General features: G+C 41.3%; 1 protein-coding gene across 2 annotated transcripts in view; it reads right to left on the reverse strand.

The window, feature by feature from the left end:
• The window catches only part of ARHGAP15 (Rho GTPase activating protein 15), a 487,468-nt gene that overhangs the window by 203,056 nt on the left and 263,342 nt on the right, over positions 1 to 21,070 (reverse strand). The window lies entirely within an intron of this gene.

The following is a 21,070-nucleotide window of genomic DNA, read 5'->3' on the forward strand; positions in this document are numbered from 1 at the left end:
TGGTTTCAAGTGGATAGAATGCATAGGATTGGCCCTGCCATAAGGCAAAGTGAAGCAGCTGTCTCAGGCAGCTGATTTTTCGATGTCATGTAAGGGCCATGTACATGAGGCTGCAGCTGAGTGGTTTGTTTGTTTTTTGCCTCAGATGTCAAAATATCATGACAGGCCTTCATTGGAGGGGTGGGTGTTCAAGGGACTCTACCCCTTTACCAGTTTTGGTGGTCCTCTTACCTACTGTTTTAGAAGGCTACAGGTGGTTGCTTGTCTGTAGTGTGCTCAGAACACATGGTTTTCTTTGAAGAGTGCGCCTTGAAGCAGCATTGTGTTCTGTGTGGTAAGCTAGCAGCAATAGCCATTCACTTGAGACCTTCCAGAGTAAGGCCTTCACATCTTCTCCTTGAGCAGAAGTTAGAAAAATTTACCCATGATGCCTTTGTGTTCCCTTGCTGTTCCAGTGTACAGCCTTGTGAGTAAATCCATCTCTGTTGCTCCCCTCTGAAAGCCTCAATAAACCATTAATGCTCATCTCTTAAGTTAGAGTACTGCAATATGCTATATGCATGGGCCTGCCTTTGAAGTGAAGATGGTAGAGAAATTGCTGCTATACTAAACTAACAATGTGTACCCCAACCCTGGCCTGAAGGGCAACCCCCCCCCCCCAATGCCCCCTACTGTGCTGCTGAATTTGCCAGTGGCAAAACAGCAGCCTGATGCTGAATTTTGGCAACAAACTGTGATGGTGGCCTAAAAAGACCAAATTTAATCTTAAAGCCTTGTTTAAAGTGAAATTTGACCTTTTTAGGCTGCCAGCGCAGTTTGCCACTAAAATTCAGTGGCAGTGAAATGTTTTACTGCTGCAACCGTGGAAACCCAGTGGGGACATGGCGGTGGTGGTGTGGCCTCTGGGTGGGTGGTTTCCGGGGGTGGGGATTGAAACTGTCCCATGGAGCTCCCAAAGTTTCCCACACCTGGTTCAGAATGTGGCTGCTAGATATGACTGGAACAGTCTGTTACAAACTTATTTCTCCTGTGTTGTGCCAGTTGCACAGGTGACAAGGGGAAAATGTTGGTGACCCTGGAGCAGCTCCTTGGCTGCATGTTGTTTCTTGCCTTCCCTTGGACCGTGATTATCCATTTACTGTAACTGATTTGCACCCACTGGATCTGGAAACCTGTAACATGAGAACGCATATCGGATGCTATTTGCTCACAAAGCAAGAGCCTTCTACGTGCTGGAAAGGATGCCAAATCTTAGTTGTTCCCGCAAATCAATGCTGACACATAATCAGCATTTATCTTAATTAGCCCTGAAATATGTGAGAAGAGTGACAGAGTGACACTTATCACTGCACAAATATACCAGCAGCAAGTAAAACAGGAAAGCAAAGAGACAAACATGTGTGTGATTGGCTGGGAGACACACCGAAAGACAAGGCTTGGTGATCACACATCTATATTGTTAAGGAATCAAAGGTTGCAATATAGTTGAACTTAAATCATTCTGAATCTGTTTGGATTGTCTTTCTTCACAAGAGGTGCTCAAAGCAGCCAAGTAGGATTGTAGATGTAAAGAAAAAACATAGAAAACGATATATTCTGAACCAAAATAATTTTGCAGTGATATGACAGCTTAACAACTGAAATGCTCAATATTGTCATTATACTTCTTGTGTATTTGCAGTAAAGACTCAATAAAATTATGGCATAAATTTTTGGGTGTCGTCCCCCCCTAAATGAAACAATTGCCGGTATATAGTTTGTTCTTGCTGCTGCAATAGGTAATGAAAATATGTGGCTGTAGTAAGTGTAGTATATTGAGTATCATTCCACCAGAGACACCTTATTTTGGTTTCGGTTTCTTTAGAATGGATTATATTTTAGGGACTAACAGAAGAAAAATACTTTTCACATAGGAGCGACTGTAGATGCATGTTATAGGAGGCCCTAAAAATGATCTTCAACAATTTCACTTCTGTGGGTCCCAAGTACGAGGGATGGGAAAGGCCTTTGCCTCAGAGTCGATACAGATACTACTGCAACTGTTCTATCTGTACCTAAATAATTGCTCAGACACCATGGAAGGCCTTTTCAGATAAATTGCTCCACATGACCAGCTGAAGGTGCAGAACCCAGGGGTGTAGCCAGTGATCCTTGTCTCTGTTGCACACATTCAGTGAACACATGGAAAGGTTCATCTGAAAAGGCTTTATGTGACTGGTTTCTGTTAACCCAAGGGGTACAGTACTTTGAATGGGGAATGTATAGAATCATAGAAAAGTAGAGTTGGAAGGGGCCTATAAGGCCATTGAGTCCAACCCCTTGCTCAATGCAGGAATCCACCCTAAAGCATACTTGACAGATGGTTGTCCAGCTGCCTCTTGAATGCCTCTACTGTGGGAGCGACCACAACCTCCCTAGGTAACTGGTTCCATTGTCGTACTGCTCTAACAGTCAGGAAGTTTTTCCTGATGTCCAGCTGGAATCTGGCTTCCTGTACTTAAAGCCAAAGAAATTGTGCTCAGTTTGGGTACAGAGAGAACTGGTTTGAGTCTTTCCTGGCAGTGAAACCTTCATTTATTTCATTTATTACATTTCTATACCGCCCCATAGTCAAAGCTCTCTGGGCAATTCACAGAAATTAAAACCTATTAAAATACATTATATGAAGTATAAAACCATTCACATAATGACAAAAAACAGATAGAACACACAACAACATATATCTAAAACAATTTAAAACCATTAGCCAGACACAATCCAGGACCTGATGAAAAGACTCGTTATATACTGCCAGAAGAGAAGAAGGCAGTTCTAATCTGGAGCCCCAAAGTTGACAATGTTGGCGCCAAACGAGCCTCATCATGGAGATCATTCCATAAATGTGAGGCGGGAGGCACCACCGAAAAGGCCCTCTTGGGCCACAGCTGGACCTAAGTTTTATCCTGGGATCATCCAGGGTTCGCCCCTGCCTGAGCACTGGATCCCCTGTGTGTCACCTAGATGAACAGGTTTGACCCCTGGACGATCCAGAGATAAACCTTAGGTCTAGCTGTGGCCTTGGTGGACAATATTAATTGTCCAATTGATGTAACTTCAGTCCCTGCTTTATTTATTTTTTATTTATTTATTACATTTATATACCGCCCCACAGCCGAAGCTCTCTGGGCGGTTTACAACAGTTAAAAATGGTAAACATTAAAAACTATACAAAATTTAAAAACCATCAAAAACATAAAAACAACAGTATAAAAACAACAGTATTCATTTAAAACAAACCCTTGCTTGTTGGGTTAAAATTTGTACAGCTTGAGGATTCAGACAAGATGAGAGGTAAGAGGTCACCTTGGAGAGGTGAGATCACTTATAAAAGAAGCTGGGGGTATGTGGGGACTAATCCAGTTGGTAATGCCTTTTTACAACAGGGTATGATTCCATCATGCCTAAAAGAGGTGTTGGTGAGACAGGGGCAGGATCTACACTACTGCTTTATAATGGTTTATAACAGTAGTGACAACTGTTTTGGCCCAGGACACACTACATTTACAGTTTTCAAAACGTTTTCAAAGTGTTAGATCCTGCTTGGTGTAGATCTGGCCTTTGTTTATTAAAACATTCCTGGACCCCACTGTATTGGATAATTTCTCCAATATTGAGAAATCCAAAGGATAATTGCAGTCTTTCCTACAGATTATTTTGGAGGTGTGGAATCGGTCACTTCGCATTAGAATTCAAAAAGATTAAGTTTCTCAAACATCTTTAGTCTGAACCTGTTACCTTCATTATTCAAACAGGCAGAATTGGGGCCGAGACACTCTGCTGACACTTCGGAAGTGCATATTATTTGGATTTCACTTCGATAAGCACTGAAAACCTGGGTTACTTATCCAAAGCTTATCTTGTCTTTGAAAACCCTTTTTCTCCCTCAAGAGCTCTAACATATGAGCACAGCTCTGTAGCAAATAGAAACTGAGCAGTAACAAAATAAATAAATAAAAAAGGAAAAACTCTATTATCAGGAAACGGCACCTGATGACAACATACACATAGTAAGCAGTTAAGCATCAAAGCAGAAGCAAAATGTTTTCAAGAAAACCAACTTCAAAACGTGTCTGAAATCCAAGACAGGAGAGGGAAAAATGTTAAGGAGAATGCCACAAACAAAATTAAACAATCAGTGCTTGATATCAGAAGTCTTCCAAGTTCCAAATGAGTAACCAAAATCAGAGATCAAAGGCCATTGCATTTGAAGTTTCACTGTCCAAGGGCTGGTTTTAAGTTGTTGAGTTGTTGTTTTTAAAGAGTTTAGAACTTGAATTCTACAGAAACCAACATATGCTGGAAGCCTGACAATCATGATGTAAGTGGGAAATTGCCATTTCAAAGCGCATTTATTTATTTATCTCCTATGAGATAAATCGCTTTCTGTGTCTCTGTTTCAATTCCCAAACAACTCAGAGTACATATGTCACACCAGAGGAACACAATAGTATTCCTAACCTGTCATGGTATTTTCTTTGGTAAAAAATAACACTTAGTGCTGCCCAACTCAAGGCTAGAGTCAAACATATAGTGCACAAGACACTTCAGCTATTGTTCATCTTCATCTTTTGCTCTGAGCCTATAGTTTGTTATCTGTGAACTCTTCTGACCTATTTCCTTACTCCTTGATACTGATGTTCATTTTCTATTACCCTAGTATGCCTGTCTGTTAAGACATTTAGTAGCCACCTCCCTCATACTTTTAAACGAGTAGCTGGATCTACACTACTGCTTTAAAGTGGTTTATAACAGTTTTGACAACTGTATATGGAGTGTGTCCTGGGCCCCAACAGTTGTCAAAACTGTTATAAAGCGCTTTAAAGCAGTAGTGTAGATCGCTGCCCTACTTGACTTATGACCACCAAGCTGAAGAAAACATCCATTTCTATGCTGCAGTCTATGAGGTGTTTAATAGGGCTCCTGTGGATTTTTCACACACACCCTCTTTTGCATATACCTAACGCCTGTTGCTTTTGCTCTGTTGAGTTCCTTATTCCTGCCCAAGATCTCTGCATGTTCAGCAAAACATTAAAAAGGGAACCGTATGCATGTACACAGCAATATGTGTGAAAGCTGTCTACACCAACAGTAACCCTGCATGACTGGGGCCATAGCTAGGCAGGGCAAAATCCCAGGGTGATCCCTGGGATCGTCCCTGTGTGTCCACATGACACACAGGGGATCCCGGGATCAGGGAGGGATGATCCCTCCCTTGCCCCAGGATCTCGCCCTACCCTTTAGGCCTGGTTTTTCCACAGTCTTGGGCTGAGCCAGGTGCCGAGGTTTGTGCCCACTCCTCGTGTTTCCTCATGAGGAGCCAGGACCTGTGTACGGGGCGCAGAGCTCCTCCGGAGCTCCTCCGGAGCTCTGCGCCCATCGTGGGTGGGTGGGTGGGAGCAGGGAAATTAATTTTTAAAATAAAAATACCTACCTTCTGCACATAAGCACTTGTGCGCTCTGGTCTGTTTAAAATTATACTTTAAAATGGCAGATGCGATGCCTCTCCCTCTGAGGTTGTTGCACGCCGCGTATAAACAGAGGCTGGATCTCGTGAGAAAAACATCACAAGATCTTCACCCCTCCATCACGCAATAACAGGTAGGTCTAGCTAAGGTCTGGGGTTCCTGCTGGCATGGAGGGCCTACACATATACAGCTCTATGTACATACAAACTGCTTTTCAATGAACCACTAAATGTATGGTGGTTAGCACCATGACAGGGCATGGCCACAGCAGGGACTGGGCCAGCAAATCCAATCTAGCATCCCCCCACCCTGAAAAGGATATTGTCAAACACTAGGCAGGCCACAATACATTGTTGCTAGACTGTGTTCAGCATCTTTTGGCCCAAGTTGTGCAGACCTATCTTAAAATGTTAAAATGATAAACAGTTTTTGTGATGTTTTTATTTCACATGCTGGAGAGAAAAGGCTTATTTGTCTGGCCTAATCTACACCAAGCAGGATATTGCACTATGAAACTGGCATACAAAAGGCAGGAGCCACACCAAGCAGTATATAGTGGTATGAAAGCGCTCTATGGTATGTGTCATGGGCCCCAACAGTTGTCAGTGCACTTCAATACCGCTATAAAGCAGTAGTGTGGCTCCTGCCTCTCATATACTGCTTTCATACTTCTTTCAAAGTACAATATCCTACTTGGTGTAGATTAAGTGATACCCCAACTTATCATATCTGTTCTCAGAGTAAGAATGTGTGAATGGTAGTGATGAGAACAATTCTCAAGGCTTATGGAGCTTTGTAATTTTTTCATTGAAAGCAAGACAGTCTGCTCTATGTCGCCACACTTAGGGTACCTCTACATGGGATCTTGTGTCATTGAGCTAAGCAGTAGCTGAGCTAAGCCCTCAGTAATATTGGGTTTGACAGTGCCATCACTTCCTATTTTTGGAATACTGTTCCATTTTGTCCTTCACTCATGTATAGCTTGTAAACCACTCTAACCTGTACAGATAATTTTCCTCGCTCAGTCATTTCGGCTACCTATTCCCATCTCTTACTTGTACATTTGGTTCGATTGTTTACAGCCCAGTGCCTCAGGTTAATAATTGTTTTGAATTCATTCTGAAGCTGTATTTTGACTGCTGACAATAAGCATTTATTTTTAAAATTCCCCAAATGTGAATGATTCCACTGGTTTATATGTGACTTCATATTCACGGCAGAATGTTTCAGCTCAGTAGAAGTATGTTTGTTTGTTTTAAAAAGTAGGCTTGACTGCATAGGCTTCTTTAACATGCTTGTCCTTAAACTGCTTATCTGGCACGTCAGCAAGCAGCTGGTGGAACAAATAGGAGATCCTGGGGAAGCACATTCATTTTTAAAGCGTTAATACACCCAATCCAAAAGACAGTAATGTGCTTCCATCCGTTAAGCCCCTCTTCAAATGTTTTGGATTGGAGGGCCATAATTTAAATGAAACGCAACTGCCAACCTGGAAGGTATAAACATTTAAATGATTTCCCCCATCAGGAACAAGGTAAGCCTAGCCAATAAGTACTCTTCACTGAATCAGAAATCCTGAATGAGAGGCTGCCTCATTTAGATCAATACAAGCTTTTATAACCTAACCCCTACCCCCCCCCCAATCCTTTGTTTTTCTGTCTCTGTCGCATTACTTCCAAACTACCAGGCCAGCATCTGGATTAGTTATAAATAGCTAAGGGGAGGGCAGGTGGGGAGAGAATCCTCTGCATGTGATGGAACTGAGACTCAGTTTTGCTGGCTAAAAGCCAACAGTCAAGTAGTATTCATTTTAATAATAATAATAATAATAATAATAATAATAATAATAATTTAAATAGGAAAAGAGGACAAGTTTCCTGTATCTTTAACAGCTGTGTAGAAAAGGGTGTCATTTGCATGCATGTGTCATTTGCATGCATGCAGCACCTAGTGAAATTCCCTCTTCATTTTAACAGTTAAAGCTGCAGGAGCCCTCCCCTCTTTTGTATCTGGTCACTCTAGTTTGGCTCCTGCAGCTTTAACTGTTGTTATAAAGAGGAAATTTCACTAGGTGCTACATGCATAAAAATGACTCCTGCTGAAATGACACCTGCAGGTCAACCTACCAAATCTAGACCACAATGTGTCGCAAGCAGAAATAAAGTGGATACATCAAGGTGCTGTAAGCATGTGAACCAAACCACACACTACAGAAGTCTTCTCTTCTGACACTTCCAGGGTCATTGGCCGATTTGAGTTGAAGCATCAACCAGCATTATCAAAGTACATGGCACTTCATTATCTTCTAATGTATTTGTTTATTAATTTATATCTCACTCTTCCCCCAAGGAGCTCAAGACAACATAAATGGATCCCTCGCAGCTGCCCCTTTTATCCTCACAACAACATCCCTGGGAGTAAACTTAGGCTGAGAGACTTGCTAGACCTACCTGAAAATCCGGGTGTGTGGAGGGGCCAGCCTGCGCTACAAGTAGCGTGGGCTGTCGCTCCTATCCACACATCAGACACAGCAGGCTACAGGAAAGCACTGTTGCGTCTGCCATTTTGTTTTTGACTTAAAAAAAAGGAATGCACCACTGGCAACAGTAAGTGCTGTTGTTGTTGTTTTTTAAAAAAGTGTTCCCCACTCCCCCCCCACCCCCAATTTCCCCACCCTGGCTGCGATTCCCCCTTGCAATCCCCACTTCCCTCCCCCACGGTGATCTCTGCTTCCTCCCGCAATCTCCCCACGCCCCGATGTCTCCCCCTGCCCTGATGGGCCCAGTGCTCCTGTGGAGCGCTGCGCTCTGTCCACTGCTTCTCCAAGCTACTCGCGAGTAATTGCGGTAGCTGGGGAAAGCGGCAGTCTGGTCTACACACACCCACAGTCTCAGCCCGAGACCGCGGGAAATACTGGGCCACAAGCAGTGCCGGTTATCCCGGGCCAAGGGAGGGTTACCCCTGCCTGAGCCCAGGATCCCCTATGTGTCATTTGGATGCATAGGGGTGGGCCCGGGGCTCGCACAGGGCTAACCTGTCATCTAGCAAGGCCCTATGACCAGCTCAAGGTCACCAAGTGAGTTTCATGCCCCCAAAACAGATAGGACACTGCTTGAAGGAGGTTACAATCAAGATTACAATGGTGAGGGAGATAACAGCGGGAGGCAAAAAAAAAAAAAAAAAGGTGAAGACAGCAATGGCTGAATGTGAGCAAAAGTATGTCCATGTGCATAGCTTTAGGTTCCTCTAATGTTGAAATATCCTGGAAATTAATATAATGTGTGCATATGCACAAAGTTTAGTTCTTAACAGTACTATAGCGCTTCTATATGTGCTGTTTGATACTGATAGAATTTTCCAGCCTACGGGGTCATATAGAATATGGCATAGATCTTAGTTCAATGAATGTAAAGACAGTTTGTTGAAAGCAAAAAAAGAAAAAGAAAAGAAAGAAATGTCTGTTTACAAGGCTATAGCTGTAACTAAATAATTTTAATAGATATTTAAGCCTGCAACATTGTACAAAAGCAGCACCAGTTACTGATGAATATTTTAGTTTAGTGGGCCCAAAGACTGCTGGCAAAGTCCCTTTATATAGTTTGCTATACACATTTCACCAATATCGCGTTCATTTTTACTAACAAAAATATACAGCTCTCTCCTTCACAACAAAGATAAAAATGTTTATAGAGAATGCATTTGTGGGTCTTTTATTTATTTTTTTGAACTTAAGTCATTCAATACAGTTTTGAACAAGTCTAAAGAGATTTTAAGGCAGGCATTTTGTATTATATCATTCCCCAGGGTTATATGTATGATCGTCTTTACTAAAGCTTCTTTCGCTCCCAGTTGAATAAATATGCATTTTATTTCACTAATCTTGAAACAACAGGAATAAAGTTTACCCAGGTCTTTTATACCTCAGAGAACAAAACAAATACTACAAATCTTTAGAGAGAAAGGATATACAAAAAAGGCTTGAGGTGAATGCTTCAAAGTAAATATTCTTAAATGATGTGCAAATTATTCCAGCACTTGAACACGATTTATGAAAAGGGATTAAGCAACTGAAACAAGAACCCAGTTTAAACCGTTGGGTTTCAAAGTCAAAGATGAGAGGTGGTTACAGGAGAGGGAGGAAGAAACTAGATAGCAATCTATGGCGAAGATTTCCAATTGATATTCATTACCTTAGTTATCATTGCCACTTTGGCTTAAACATAGAAGGCAATATAAAACTACCCTCTCTTTTCTGTAATGTTGGATAGCTAGCTAGATATAGATATATTCATATACAGACTAATGATAATTAAAAAATAATGAGATAATTAAAGCTCAGGGACTAATTATCTGTTTACTATTATGTACCACAACATAGCGGAAGAACTCGAACCAACCAGGTATTATCCACTCAAATGCAGTTATTGTTTATTGGGGTGTGCCCTCTGCACTGAAAATCTGAGGGTCCAACAGTGCTCTGACGGAGCTCCAAACTTTCAGTGTGGTTAGGGGACATTTTTTAAAATGTCGGATACCCATGGTGTGGAGCGAAGGTCGTTCGGAGCTCCATCCTGTTTTTGAATAACTGCTTCATTATAGGCTATGGCAATTAACCAAAATGCTTACTGCTCTGTCATTTTTAAAGGTAAAGAGATGAAACTTGGCTCCATAATACCTCTTAAGTAGGTCTTTAGGCTTGCCAAGATTGAAGTAGATTCCTTCATCCCTTGATATTGTAGGATTTTTTTTAAAAAAAAATCCCCTCAAACTCACCCACCAACCCCCACCTGATTGTGCATTAATTCACCCCTGCACATTTATGGAGGGAGTTTTATCCTTTACTTTGCTGATGCACAGTGAAATAAAAGATAAAACTCTCTCCATAAATGTGCAGGGGTGAATTAATGCACAATCAGGTGTGGGAGGGGGTGTCAAGGGGAATTTTTTTAAAAAATCCTAAAAAATCAAGGGATGAAGGGATCTGTTTCAAACTGGGCATTCCTAAAGCTCTACTTAAGAGCTATCATGCTGACAAGTTTCATCTCCTTATCTTTAAAAGTGACAGAGATGTAAGCATTTTGTTAGTTGCCATAGGCTAATGGAACAGCCGATGGTCAAATTTTGACAGCTCAACTGCCAAAATCTTAAAAATACCTAAAAAATCAAGGGATAAAGGGATCTGTTACAAGCTTGGTATGCCTAAAGCCTTCCTTAAGTGCTACAATAGTGCTAAGTTTCATCACTATCTTTAAAAGTGACAGAGGTGTAAGCATTTTGGTTAATTGCCATAGCCTATAATGAAGAGATTATCCGAAAGTGGGGAGGTTTTCCGACGTGTAATCTGGTGGTGCAGAGACAAGGACCTCCTCTGAAAATCAGAGCAGAGAAGTCACTCAACAGAGCTCCACCCCGAATCTGCGCACCCCTATTGTTTATAGTAAATGATGGCTATACTTCTTCCCTTCATGAAAGGTTCTCTGTATTACTCAACAGATCCCTCTTGCCCTCCCATCCTCAGTAGGCCCACCCCCACCCCCTGGTCCTGCTTCAGTCACAGATCTCACTTTTCTTGGTTTGGCTGATCATGATGCCTGTTGGAGGGGTGGAAGGGAGAGGAAGCAATGGTCTCTTTGGGCCTATAGAGAATATTCTTTGCCTACTCTGGGGAAAGATGTCCCCTATGTATCAGTTGAACTGATCAAGAAATCAGAGATTATATAACTAATAAAATATTATGTTCTAATTTAATAGAACCACAGACAGTGTAAAGTATATGTGTGAAAGCCTGACACAGGTTTGCTTACTTCCTATATATGTATTGCCAGCTATCCCTGCTTATTTTAATGAGATTTTATTGTTTTATCATTGTTTTATTTATTGGGTTATGGCATTTTATCATGCTTTATCTTGTGAACTGTTTTGGGATAATTGTTCTTTTGAAAGTGAAATTCGTATAGAAATTATCTGAAATAAATAAATAAAGTTCAGGGGAAATGATCACTTTTATGTAATTGTAAAGACTGGTGTGAGTTAACTTCTCATGCTCCTGTAATGACTGTGATGTTCTTGTATGTGCAGGAAATTTTAAAGATAGTCCAGAAATGATTAATGTCTACCTTATTATGACAAAAAATAGAAAATTTAATAAAAATAAATTAAATGAATAAATAGAGTGTTCTCTGCCAAACTTGTATATGGATACTATATGAAAAATATTCTTGCTCAAAACAAACTAATACTTTCAAAAATTGCCATGAAAAGAAAACAAAGATTGTTATGTTCATGCAGTGGTTATTCACAATTGTATAAAATGATAAATGGCAGAGAAATAATCAAACTGGTATGGTTCAGAGTAGTTTAAATGATACCAATATGATCTAGATTGCCATTACTCCTCAGGTTAAGTAGATAGGTACCATAATAATACAAAAGCCTTGTTCTACATATCCTTATGTACATCTAGGGGCTGCATGTGTTTGGATGACTGTACCTGTCAAACAGATCTTAGATAGTTAGTGTTTACAGGGCCAATAATCTCTTGTAGGTACAGAGAGAGTCTACCATTATAATGGCTATTTCCGTAGCTTGGGAGCCTCTGTACTGCAGCCCATACTGCTCAAGTAACATTTATGAAGAATCACCACACGGGTATGTGTGATGTCATGGATGCATCCAAGATGAGTACTATAACAGGAGCAAATAGTGTTTGGAAGCTGCAGCTCGTGCAAAATGCAGCGGCCAGATTGATTTCGGGAACCAGAAGGTTTGACCATATAACACCTGCTCTGGTCCGCTTGCACTGGCTGCCTGTATGTTTCCGAGCCCAATTCAAGGTGCTGGTTTTGACCTATAAAGCCTTACATGGCTTGGGACCACAATACCTGACGGAACGCCTCTCCCGACGTGAATATACCCGGACACTACGTTCAACATCTAAGGTCCCCCTCCGGGTGCCTACTCCGAGAGAGGCTCGGATTGTGGCAACAAGGGATACGGCCTTTTCGGTGGTGGCCCCCAGACTATGGAATGATCTTCCTGATGAGGCTCGCCTGGCACCAACGCTGCTATCTTTCCGGCGCCAGGTTAAGACTTTCCTCTTTGCCCAGGCATATGGCGGCACATCTTAATCACCCACATGTTTAGTTTTTTAATGGTTTTTAATGCTTTATGTGTGTATGTTCTGTGTTTTAGAGTTTTAAATTTTGTATACTTGTTTTTATCTCAATTTTAGAATTTCTGTAAACCGCCCAGAGAGCCCTGGCTATGGGAGCAGTATATAAGTGTAATAAATAAATAAATATATAAATTGTGATTAGAACTAAACTATGATAATTTTCACCCAATGCTGAGCAAAGATATTTTGCTGCCTAGAGAAAGTTCAAGTGGAAACCCCACTCCACCTCAACTTGCTAGGGTTAATTCTTCTTCAAAACTCTTGTGCAGTTCCTCAATTCCTGCCTTCATTTCTTCCCTTGGCCTGCCCCCAGCCTTTCCTTCCTTTCTAATAGCCTCTTTAGATGAGTGTTTTAAAAGAAGTACTTTTTCAAGCAGTGCATAGTCAAACTATGGAATTCGCTACCACAATACAGAGTGATGGCCACCAACTTGGATAGCTTGAAAAGGGGGGTGGAGAAATTCCTGGAAGAGAAGGCTATCAATGGTTACTAGTCCTGATGCTTCTGTATCAGAGTCAGTAAGCCTATGTACATCAGTTCTGGGGAACATGGATGGGAGGGTACTGTTGTGCTCATGTCCTGCTTGTGGGTTGCCTATTGAGAGCTGGTTGACCACTATGGCCTGGTTCAGACAACATGCTAAACCATACTGCTTAACCACAAAATGGTTAAGGGAATGCATGTATTCCCTTAACCATTTTGTGGTTAAGCAGCATGTTTTAGTGTGTTGTCTGAACCAGGCCTATGTGAAAAGAATGCTGGACTAGATGGACCCTTGGTCTGCTCCAGCATGGCTCTTCTTATGTCAAACCAGCCAGTGTAGACTGTCAGTTGGCTTTTATTTGCCGGTGCTACAAGAAAAGCCCTCAGTTCTGTAGTAATTCTCTTCTTATGTTCTTATGACAGAAGCAAGGGGAAGAAAAAATGGGGAGAAACAGAAGGGAGTGGGCAAGGGAAAAGAAAAAGGAGGGAAGGGAAAATCAAGGAGAAATAAACCAGAGGGAAATGAATAGAAAAAGAGAGAAAAACAGGAACAGGAAACAGGAAGAAACTAAAGAAGTATCCAGCAGTGAAATCTAGAACAACAGAAAGAGAAAGTCAATAAAATGGAAAACTTCTGTTAGAAAAATAAAAAGAGCAACAAATGGGAAGGAAAGGCATCTAAAAGAAAGGCTTTACAATACACTTTAGCCAGAATCCCACTGGCAAGGAACTGAATGCTGCTGCTGCCTCTGTGTGGCTCCTCCTGAGAGCATATATTTTGCACTGCATGTGGGGTGGGGAGGCAGAAACAATCTGGGAGGTAATGTGGTGGCATGGGTGGAGGAAACATGAGATGCTATTCCTGCTCCCCTAATGTGCAAACTGTCACTTTGCATAAAGGTAGGGCACTCCTTGTTTTCACCCCACAAAAGTAAAGCTTGAATTAGATCCATGATGAACCCCTATATTCTGATGTGGCTCAACAGTGCCACCTAGAGTGTCTGGGACTTTATACCCCTGCAGTGAAGCCTGTATAAGAATTTATTCTGGACGGTGTTTGTGAATAGATATTCAGAAGTAAAGTTCTTTTTTTACAAAAGGTAACTGGTCAGAACTGGCTAGTTCTTTTATAACATTAGCGCAGAGTTGATAGGCAGAGGGGAGAAGCCTATAAATAATTTTCTGATTGACTCTCTAGAAAACTGATAACGGAAATGGAGGTTATCTGACCAGTGAGACCATCTCTGCTAAGGAGCTGGCTTTTATTGGTCTCAGATGCCTATAAATGTGTGTGACTTCATCCTCAGTTTAACTTCCTGGTAGCATGAGTCCAAAGACATTCTCTCCCAAACTCTCTTCTCTGCAAAGAACTCTGTACATTCTCTAAAACCCAAGATTCAACTCAAGCAAGTAAACTGTACAAGTTAAGTTTGATTGACTTGATATTTATTGGGAATTCTCTCTGTGTGTGATTGTGGCCTCCCCTTTTTGTTTCTTTCCCTTTTTGTCATCCCCCCCCCCCACTTTTTCCAAATGAACTACTTTTTATATTTGGACATAGGGCTGAATAGTTACGGAAAATGCTCTGGAGACAACCCTAGTCTCTTCCAATGGAATATTGGGTTCACTAGGTGGATGGGGATAATGATGCAAGTGAGATGACAATCTAATTGAAATGGTAATGCCTTACCCCCAATGGTTGCATCCAATTGGTCCTGTTGGCTTTTCTTGCAGTGTATTTACTACTTGATCTGTTACCCACAAAATGTCTTCACATTCACTGTCTGTCTCCATATTTACCGTGCACACTCTTTTTCTGCTTTAATAACAGTTGGACGTATAGTGGTTACGTTTTTCACGGTTGTGGCATTTCTTCCCATAAGCTGGGTAACTCTCTTTTTGTCTTGCATGTTTCCCCCCATAGTACTTGCATTGCTCTATGGTGTTTACTTTGTCCTTACATCCAGTTTCTCCCTCTCTTTCTTCTGTACTATATGGACAGGTTCGACTGTCTCTCCTTCCAGGGCACTAATCCTGTCTTTGGACAACTCAGCTGCCCTGAAAATCTGCAAGTTTTTCTCTAAGGTCAATTCTGCATCCCTCAGCAATCTCTCTTTTACTAGTGTGTCCTGTATTCCACACACTATCTGATCCTTTATTAAGCAGTCTTTGATATCTTCAAAATTGTAGCTGGCTGCTAACACCTTTAAACTGGTGCAGTATTCCTCAATGCCTTCCCCTACTGAATTACTTCTGGGTAGACATACAGTAAGCCCCAGCCCCACACAACTCTTCCCTTCTGCAAATTAGTGCCACTTCAAGCAGCCCACGCTGAAGCCTTCTGAGGTCACATGGACTCCCAAACTGTACGGAAGCCACTGTTACTAGAAAACCTGTCACAAATAGAGTTAAAAATGGATTGAGGGCAAGAAAGGCCATATTAGCTAGGGGGAGGGGTGTGTTTGTCATCTGACATTATTGACTTGGGGTAAAAGCCTAGTGTAGATGAGCCCCAAGTTTTATTTAAACAAAAGTCCATTCTACAGAGCTCTCTCAGGCTGTGGCCTTTCTCTCCTCAGGCTAGAAGGATTGGGTGTTGTCCTCAACTACTTCCTGGCTCCTCCAGGAAGTATTCCAGGAAGGCCAAATGCAGAAGTTCTTTCATATTGTTATATCGTGTAGCCTTTTTTTTAACATATTGAGATATATATCTATATATAGATATATAGATATAGATATAGATATAGATATAGATATAGATATGTAATAGCAGGGAGGAGAAGACTCATTGGCAGTAGACTCACTGTTGGGGTGTAATCCTCGGCAATTACCCAAGTAAGCAAAGACCAAGCCTCCTCAAGGTAGTTATAATAGTGAAGACATCCATTCCTTGACTAATATATTATTTTGAATATATGGAGAAATGCAAGACCAAACATTGAAGCACAGCATTATCTATTTAGTATCTCATGGTGCAATGTGGTAAGCCCAAGGCCTTACATATCGATTATCAGAGTAGTGTAGTTTTCCTCTGTTCTGGAGCCAATAAGGTGACAGTAATTTTTGATGAAAGAATCACTTGGGTACGTCTCATGTAATTCTCTCTTCCTACATGAGTTCCACTAGAGCTCCATTCTAGTTTCTCTTCCAGCTAATCATTAGAAGAACTATAATTTAATTTTGGAGCCTGAGTTTGTGTGTGTGTGTGTGTGTGTGTGTGTGTGTGTATTGTGTCTTTTAAATTACAAGCTTGCAGGAAGAGACTGTCTTGCTTTTAATTGTTCATATGGAAGTTGCTCTTGAAGCCTTTTTGGCTGAAGACCAGGGTAGAAATGCTTTACATAAACAAATAAATAAATGAGTCCTTCATACAAAGTATCAGTTTTAGTTATGAGGAAGCAACAACCACAGCAAAGCAGTAATACATGAATCTGTCCTCAATATATACCATAGGAGAGGGTCAAAAGTCAAACATATTGAATTATTCAGGTATTGCCATTTAAACCAGGAAATCAGGTGGTTGTTTCAATACATAAGAAAACACTTACCATCCATTTGTATTTATTTGTTTCTTTTGAAATAAAAAATAGAATTCCAGGAACTTTCAATGAACACTTAAAATATTAATAAGAGGAAGAATGAACTGAGTAAACACGAGGCCATAAGGAAATGATGAAGAACAGGTTGGAAATATACTGCTTTTGGAATGCATTTCATTACCAGGCCTGTGACTGTGCATTTTGAGAAGAATGGCTCTCAGATTAATACAGTAGCCAAAGGGCACACTTCCTACTGAGAAGCCATTTGTTTCCATTTGGAAAAAGTGTGTATCTGTGGTTTTGTGTGCATGTGTATGTGGAGGGTATATCCATAGCCTGCCCTCAACATAAAACACACACACACACACACACACACACACACACACACACACGCACACATATATAGGCTTAGTCCCTTTATCAGCCATAAGAAGTCTCTGCTGAGAAACGCAGAATGAGATAAGGACACAAGTTTGTAGAACTATATATCTATTCAGCGCATTGAAATTTAACCAAGCCCTCATAAAAATTCTCTTCTTTCCAAAGATATAGTAACTGGCAAATGAAAAATTAGGAGGTCTTCACATGAGCGACATAAAGCACGCTCATGTCTGGACACTCAAAGAAATTTGCGGGTCCTTTTGATGACATTGTGAATGTGTCCTGATCCTTTCCCCGGATATTCTGTTTAAAAAAATACCTTGGATATCCTGATTCTTCTGAAATATCTTGAGATTTCCTACTGTGTGCAGGGGAAGTTGCATTACAAAACACCCACTAGAGGGTGTTCCATTCAATTCTATGAGCCCCAAACTTTTCAGTTGCCAAACATGTGGTTGCCCCTCTCCTTCTATGTAATTCAGATCATTACAATTGCTGAAGAGAAGCAGGAAGCAAAGCACTGGTAAGCAGACATGATTTTCCTTTAATCTAAAGAAGCCCTTAGAATTAAGTTCCATTGAAGTCAGTGTGAGTTGCTTCTCAACAGTAATGTGCAATTTCCCCTGATCCAGTTTGAAATTGCTCCAATACCAATTCAATTTCAGTTGGACTGTCAATAGGCCCTCTACTGCTCCCCACCCCACCCCATATGGTTAGGAGTCCTCTTTCCCACACATTTTTGGAATGGCAGAAGAAGCTCCATTATTGTGGAGGCCTCAAGTTTCAGATCCAAGGCATCACTGCAAGCATTCACAGCAGTATTCAGATCCTCTTGCAGCCATGGGAAATACAGCTCCTAGAGTTGCTCATGTTGCCACACAGTTTCAAGACAAGATCTTTAGCATGAACCCTACAAAAAAACAGAACCCAGCAACTCACCTCATTGCCCTGGAAGTTTGGGAAAGGGAAGAAGTGGGTTAAATTTAACTTTATTGTATTGCTATTTAAAAAGTCTTTTGGGGCGGCTTTAAGGGTAGAATACTCTCAAGACGGCGGAAACAATCTCATTTGGATTAGCACAGATTCCAGAAGGCCTGGTCTGATCTAGACATGGGTGAGACATTCGCTTCATCGCAGGGTTTTTTTTTAATGGATTTACCTAATTTGCACCTCCCAAGCCTTTCAGCAAGCAAAGAAAGAGTTGCGTTCTGAAATGTGCATTTTTGCAAGCTTTGCGATGTATCTAGACTTGGGAAAAACACACGTAAAAATGTGCATATAATTTGGGGAAAGTGCACACAAAATGTATGCATTTAATAAAAGTCTGCATGAAACAGCATTTCAGCAATGTAAAGTACTTGGGGCAAATGTGAACATTTAAAAATGTGCACAACAGTGTTGTGCACATATACAAAATGTGTGCACTGAAGTACAACTTCCTGTATGGATATGTTTTTTAAAAAAACAATGACAACAGCACAAACCCAAGCAGAAACAGGATGGAATAGCTTGATCTCAAAAAAACCAACAACAACAGGGGAGATTGAGACTGATATATCATCCACCTTTAGTCTAATTCAAATTGGATCCAGAGAGATGTTCAGACTGGACTATGAGAAGCAGTCTGTGGTGAACCAGGAACCAAGAGCTGTGAACAAGCCAGAAGCCAGGACTAAAGACCCAAAGGATAAACTAGGAGACAGATCAAAGGGCAAGCCAGAAATCATGACTGAAGGATGAATCAAAGGGTACACTATCATTCAGAAATATCTTGTTGCTCAAAAAAGGCTTAATTACAGGGATGGGCAGACTGCGGCTCTCCGAATGTCTTGGCCTACAACTCCCATCAGCCCTAGGCAATAATGAGGGATCATGGGAATTGTAGGCCAAAACATCCAGAAGGCCAAAACTTGCCCCGCCCTGCTTAAATGAAACAAAAAGTGTTCTTGTAGTCCTTCCAGTCCAGGTAGATCCAACAGTCAGTTCAAGACCAAAGAATACTAAATTTCCTATGCAGAGGCTGAAACGTGCAGATCAATGCCTCACCACATGGGGCAGCCACACCTGACAGCGGGGGACCTAAGAAATCCAGTGTGAGACAGACATCCCATTCATACTCATCACTTCTTCCCATCACTTCTTCCCAGAAACAAGTTTGCATTAGTTTTTAATTAAAAGTTGATTCAGAAGAGCAATTTCTTCCCCATCATGTGTGGCTTTCGCTTTGGCTATGTTGCAGTATCTCTGTCAAATTAGGTTCTCTAATAAGGTCCACTGGCTGATGAATTATCATTCTAGTTCTGCCATGCTTTTGCGAAGGAACCACAAGCTATTTCGCTGAAAGTGCAATGGCCGCAAAATACTAGTAAACTGAATTTACCCGTAAGGAAATAATAATATGAGCATAAGATGTCTGAGGGGGAAAATCAGAATAATTGAAGTTACAGTAAAATAATGCCCATTTGGTAAGCTGACCTTTTGATAGGCGCCACATGATAGGACAAGCTGAGTGAGATGTTAAATGTGTGACTGCATTTAGTGTGGCTATTGTGTTCATTAAAATAACAGCTGCAGGGGCAGAATCAAGATTAGAATTGGGGTGTGCAAACATGGGAGAGTTAACCCTTTTCTCCTGGCAGTGCTGGCAAAGTCCCTCAAAGCTGCTACTTGCCCTGGAGTAGGATGACCATATGAAAAGGAGAACAGGGCTTCTGTATCTTTAACAGTTGTATAGAAAAAGGAATTCCAGCAGGTGTCATTTGTATGCATGCAGCACCTGGTGAAATTCTCTCATCATTAAAGCTCCAGGAACTAAACTAGAGTGACCACATACAAAAGAGGGCAAGGCTCCTTCATCTTTAACTGTTGTGCTGAAGAGGGAATTTCACCAGGTGCTGCATTCATACAAATGACACCTGCTGAAATTCCCCTTTCAATACAACTGTTAAAGATAAAGGAACCCTGTCCTCTTTTTCATATGGTCACCCTACAGGCCCTGGAGGAGATGCTGCCATTGGTACCAATGACATCTTCCCTCCTGGGACAAATAATAGCTTTGAGGAAAAGTCAATCACCTCTCTATGCTCTATAGTTCTGGTTGTGATCCCTTCCCCATGGCTGTTATTTAAAAGCGAGAGTGGTGCAGTCATCATATGATAAAGATATAGGTCAGACCTAAGCCAAGCAACAGCCTCATATATACGTACAGTGGGTATATACAGTGGGTGGCAATTACAAAATAATGTTTCATTTTTCTAGTTTTATGGCCCAGAAGTGCACTTACGCTCGATAGCCTGCAATTAACAATAGATGGTGGAATCTGGCCACATACTTAAGAAATGTGTTTATGTTTTCTAAATAAAAGGTAAGCATGCCAGACTAGGAGGATATTAAGGCCTAACTACACATAACTCACATTCGTGAATTTCTTTCTGTGGTCAGTATTTATTTATTTTTAACTGAAAAACAGCCTCAGAGCGTCATCACATGGGGAAAATCATGTTTCCTTACTGTCGCTTCTCCGCCCACGCATTTGTCCCTCATTACTTCCTCTTTAGAACGAGGAAGTAAACAACGTGCACATGGCTGATTCAATGGGCCATTTTGATTACACTGCTTCTCCTGCACCCAGCAGGAGATAGCGGCAACTTCCGTCTTTAAAAATAAGTCAGACTTATCTGGGGTGTTTTTTGTCACATAAAGGCTACAAAGGGCAGGAGGCACATGGAAGACAGACAATGTCATGAATAGGACCTGCAAAAATTGTTGAGTGCCCAGTAATGAGCATGCAATAAAACGCTTGTCTGATGATGCCCTCAGAGTCAACTTTTGGCAGGCGAATTACAGTGTGAGGAGGAGGAGTGGCTGCTTTTTTCCTCTTCTTCCTCCTCTTTATTGTCTCAAATCCCCCCACACATCTCCAACTTCTTTTCCACCCATGTGGGAATAAATATGGGGAACACACTTGGGTGAGTACAATCTTTAGCAA

The sequence above is a fragment of the Elgaria multicarinata genome, chromosome 2 (assembly GCF_023053635.1).
Source record: "Elgaria multicarinata webbii isolate HBS135686 ecotype San Diego chromosome 2, rElgMul1.1.pri, whole genome shotgun sequence".
Lineage (NCBI taxonomy): Eukaryota > Metazoa > Chordata > Lepidosauria > Squamata > Anguidae > Elgaria > Elgaria multicarinata.